Below are 5,470 nucleotides of genomic sequence, written 5' to 3' on the forward strand. Positions count from 1 at the left end.
CATCTAATACTTCTTGATTAAATTGTGTTGTTTCTGAGGTTACTAGATTATTACTTACTCACGCCTGTTAACCCTCATGGAGGAGTATAGGCCACCCACCAGTATTCTCCATCCAACCCTGTCCTGGGCAATCCTTTCCAGTTCCTTCCAGTTAACATTCATCCTTTTCATATCTGCTTCTATTTCTCGACGTAATGTGCTCTTTGGCCTTCCTCTTTCCCGCTTTCCAGGGTCAACTTCACTCTCTCTCTCAGGCTATGGAATGTCCTAGTGGGGTCCCCCAGGGCTCAATACTAGGACCTCTTCTCTTCTTGATTTACATTGACGATCTTCCTCAACAAGTTTCATCTGACTTATTGCTTTTTGCTGATGATGTGAAACTTTGGAGAGAGATACGTAATCATAATGATATACAAGTTCTTCACGAGGATCTGACTCGACTTCAAAATTGGGCAGACGACAACGGACTTACCTTCAACACTTCAAAGTGCAAAGTAGTCCATCTGAGACATGTTGCAGACTATAGTTATAACTTAGGTAACTCCCCTCTAGAAGTTTCCCAAGTCGAAAAAGATTTAGGAGTGTTGGTACCCTACGACCTGAAATCGTATGCGAACTGTGACAAAAACGCCTTTCAAGCAAACCTTCCACTGGTAACATTGAAGCACATTTTTGGCCAGTTTGACTACAGAACCTTCCACATAATCTTCAACAGTTTTATTCGTCTCCATTTAGAATACGTAAACATAGTATTTCCTCCCTCCCTCCAAAAGGATAAGGACACTCTGGAACGTATACAACGTCGAGCCACGAAATCAGTTCAGGGACTCAAATTCAAACCTTACGAAGAGCGCCTCCAATCACTTAACCTTTACTCGTTAGAGTACAGGCGTCTTAGAGGTGACCTTCTTATGACTTACAGTATCCTTAATACTTCTTGTCATCTCCTTATACATCTTCTTAAGCTTAGTCACAACACTAACCTAAGGGGTAACACCCAGAAATTGGAGACCCTACATAGCAGAACAGACTGCAGACACAACTTCTACTCCGTTAGAGTTGTCAAATGCTGGAATTCGCTGCCAACTGAGTTAGTCCAAGTGACTTCCCAGGAGTCCTTTAAGAGGAAACTTGTCTTATTCTTAAGGACTAAGGATAACTTATTATGATTTACCAAATTCTTTTTTTTCTCTATTATCGTTCATATACCTAGGTTCTTGCCTGAAGGTTTTGGTGATCCACTGCTACTAGACACGGAAGCTCGTTAAGCGGAAGCTTCTTCTATTCCGTCCTCAACCATTTGAACCATTTGAGCTGGAAGCTGGCTCGTCCTATCCCATAAAACGCTGTTGCTGATATTATCCGGCCAATGAATGTTGAGTATTTTGCGTAGACAACTATTTATAAATACCTGCACCTTCTTGACGATGGATGTAGTGGTTCTCCACGTTTCAGCTCCGTACAGTAGGACTGTTTTGACATTTGTATTGAAGATTCTCACTTCAAAGTTAGTTGACAGTTGTGTTGAGTTCTATATGTTTGTCGATTGTAGGGATGCTTTCCTTGCTTTGAAAATCCTCGCCTTCACGTCTGCAACGGATCCTCCTTCTTCATCAATGATGCTACTCAGGTACGTGAGTGTTTTCACTCTTCCAGAGTTTTTCCATCCAGTGTGATTGTGTTAGTGTTCTCCGTGATGTATTTGAGAATCTTGCTTTTTCCTTTGTGTATGTTGAGGCCTATTGATGCAGAGGGTGCTGCTACATTTGCTATCCTCGTCTGTATTTGTTCGTGTGTATGAGATAGAAGGGCTAGGTCATCTGCAAAGTCCAAATCATCTAATTGGCTCTGAGATGTGCATTGTATTCCGTGCTTCCCCTCCGATTTCGAGGTCTTCATGAACCAGTCAATCACCATAAGAGAGATGAAGGGGGGGGAGTAGACAGCCTTGTCTGCCTCTCATATTTGCTCTCCAATGAATCGGTCAGCTGTCCTCCATGCACGACTCTACACTTTAATCCGTCGTATGAGTTCCGGATAATGTTGACAATCTTCTCGAGATTTCCATAGTGTCGAAGAAGTGTCCACAATGTTCTCCGGCCCACACTGTCAAATGCCTTCTCATAGTCGATGAAGTTGATGTATAATAACGAATTCCACTCACCTGATTGTTCTACTATGATCCGTAGTGTTGCAATTCGGTCTGTGCACGACCGGTCCTTACGGAATCCGTTTTGTTGACCTAGAAGCTGGGCATCTACTGCATCTTCCATCCGCTTCGGCAACACTCTATTGAATACTTTTCCTGGTACTGACAGTATTGTAATGCCTATGTAGTTCTCACATTTGCTCAGATCTCCTTTCTTTGGTATCTTGATGAGGTATCCTTCTTCCCAGTCCGTCAGTGGCACTTGTTCTTCCTTCCAAATCTTCTTGAATAGAAGGTGAAACATGTTTGCTGCTATTTCTATGTCTGACTTCAGTGCTTCAGCTGGTATATTGTCAGGTCCTTCTGCTTTCCCGCTCTTGATTTGTCTGATGGCCATCTTGACTTCTTCAATCGTTGGTGGAGTGACAGGTATAGGAAGGTCAGTGTGTGCTGCTTCGATGTTCAGTGGATTCAGTGAAGCTGGCCTGTTCAGCAGTTCCTCGAAGTATTCTGCCCATCTCTCCTCTGTACTTTAATCTCTGTGATTGGCTTTCCTTCTTTGTCCTTGACTGGGCTCTCCGATTTGCCATATCTCTCTGCTAGTTTCTTCGTTGTATCATATAGTTGTTTCATATACCCTTCTCTTGCAGCATTTTCCGCCGTCCTTGCTAGTTCTCCCATGTATTTCTGGTTGTCGGCTTTAATGCTGTTCTTCACTTCCTCGTTTGCTTCTACGTAGTCTGCTTGTGCCTTGACTTTCTCTGCTAGTGTTCGACTGTTGTTACTTGCTGTCTTCTTGTTCTTCCTTTCTTTAATCTTGTCCAGCATTCCCATAGAGATCCGTTCATTATGATGATGATTATTGCGACACAGAACGTCCTGACACGTTGAAGTTAGTGCTTCTTTGATCCCCTTTCAGTTGTCCTCCAAAGTAGTTTCTTGTTCATTCAGTAGATCCTGTAGAGCTTGGAACGTGTTGTTGTGAGTGACCTTTAATTCGTTGAGCTTGTCAGTATTTCGAAGGAAGGTTGTGTTGAACCTTGTCCTTCGTAGCTTTTTGTTGATACAAATATGATCTACCTGGTTCTCTGTGGTGTGGTCCGGCGAGATCCATGAACTTTGTGTGGAAATATTGTGCCGCCTATAAACAATTTATTGAATGCACATGGATTTGCAAATCTCTTCCCATTTTCATTTCTCTCTCCTAGTTCATGTCGTTCAATTATATATTCATATCCTGTGTTGTCCACTCCGACATTAGCATTTACATCTCCCATCAGGATTGTGAGGTCCTTTCTTGAACATTTAGCTATGATTGATTGCAGCCTTGAGTAGAACTGATCTTTATCGTCGTCGTTGCTATAATTGGTGGGTGAATATCATTGGATAACGTTCATTGCGATCCCTTGCTTCTTTGTTCTGAATGATGCTTTGATTATCCTGGATCCATGAGATTCCCATCCTACAAGTGCATTTTGTGCTTTTCTCGACAGCAATAGATCACCTCCCTGAGTGTGTGGAGCATTTTCTTCTTGATGACCGGAGTACAGCAGCATTTCTCCCGTAACTAACTTTTTTTGTCTAGCTTGCGTCCAATAGGTTTCACTAATTTCAAATATTACCAATTTGTATTTTCTGGTGTCCATTGCTATCTGACTGATCTTTTTGCTCTACCACATTGTCCGGAAGTTCCATGTACCTATAAAGACAGTTGCTCTGGTTGTTAGAAGGTGCTTCGGCTTCTTGACTTTCAAAGAATCTCGGCTTTCATCATACTTACGCCTGTTACCCACAATGAAGCATAGGCCGCCACCAGCATTCTCCAACCCACACTGTCCTGCGCCTTCCTTTGTATTTCTATCCAACTTTTGTTCATTCTTCCCCTGCCTGACCTCATTTCTCGGCGTAATATGTTCTTTGGTCTTCCGCTTCTCCTTTCACCTTCAGGAGTCCACATGAGGGCTTGTCTTGTGACACAGTCGGCTGTTCTCCTCAATGTGTGTCCTACCCACCCCCAGCGCTTGTTCCTGATTTCTTCCTCCTTTGGAATCTGGTTTGTTCTCTCCCGTTTTTATTGAAAATTCTGACTTTGGCATTGGTTGACAGACAGTTGTTTTGAGTTCAAGATGTTCTTCAGTTGCGAATATGCTGCTATTGCTTTGCCAATCCGCGTCTTTACATCTGCATCAGATCCACTGTGTTCATCCATGATGCTGCCCAGATATATAAAGGTTTTCACACCCTCCACAGCTTCTCCTTCAAGTGTGATTCGATTGGTGCATGCTGTGTTGTATTGGGGAATCTCGCTTTTCCCTTTGTGTATATTGAGACCAACTGCTGCTGAGGCTGCTGATACACTAGTCATCTTCTCTTGCACTTGTTGTTGCGTGTGTGATAGGAGAGCCAGATCATCTGCGAGGTCTAAATCGTCCAGCTGCATTCTGGTTTTCCACTGTATCCCGTGCTTCCCTCCAGATGTTGACGCTTTCATGATCCAGTTGATCACCAGGAGGAAGAGAAAGGGTGAGAGTAAGCAACTTTGCCCGCCGCCGGTCTTTACCTCGAATGAGTTGGTGAGTTGTCCTTCATGGACGATTTGGCAGTTTAGTCCATCATAAGAGTTCCGTATGATATTGACTATCTTCTCAGGCACGCCGAAGTGTCGAAGAGGCCTCCATAGTATCGTCCTGTCTGCGCTATCAAATGCTTCCTCGTAGTCAATGAAGTTGGTGTAAAGTGATGAATTCCATTCAATTGATTGTTCCACAATGATCCGTAGAGTTGCGATTTTGTCTGTGCACGATCCATCCTTACGGGATTCAGCCTGTTGATCTTGGAGTTGGACGTCTACGGAGTCCTTCATTCTGTTTAACAATACCCTGTTGAAGACTTTTCCAGGTATTGAGAGAAGAGTGATTCCTCTGTAGTTATCACACTTGCTGAGATCGCCTTTCTTTGGTATTTTAATCGAAAGGCCTTCTTTCCAGTCTCTTTGTACTTGCTCTTCATCCCAAACCTTACTGAAGAGAATGTGGAGTAGCTTTGTAGTTGCTACTACGTCTGCTTTCAGTGCCTCAGCTTGAATGTTGTCTGGCCCCGCTGGTTTGCAGCTCTTTATCTGTCTGATGTCCATGCTGATCTCTTCAATTGTTGGTGGGCCAACATCAACTGGGAGGTCCGTGTGTGCTGCTTCGATGTTGGGTGGGTTCAGTTGAGCTGGTTGATTCAAGAGTTCTTTGAAGTGTTCTACTCACCTGTCCCGTTGCTCTTCAATGTTGGTGATCGCCTTGCCTTCCTTGCTTTTCACTAGTCGCTCTGGTT

The sequence above is a fragment of the Schistosoma mansoni genome, chromosome W, assembly GCF_000237925.1.
Source record: "Schistosoma mansoni strain Puerto Rico chromosome W, complete genome".
Taxonomy (NCBI): domain Eukaryota; kingdom Metazoa; phylum Platyhelminthes; class Trematoda; order Strigeidida; family Schistosomatidae; genus Schistosoma; species Schistosoma mansoni.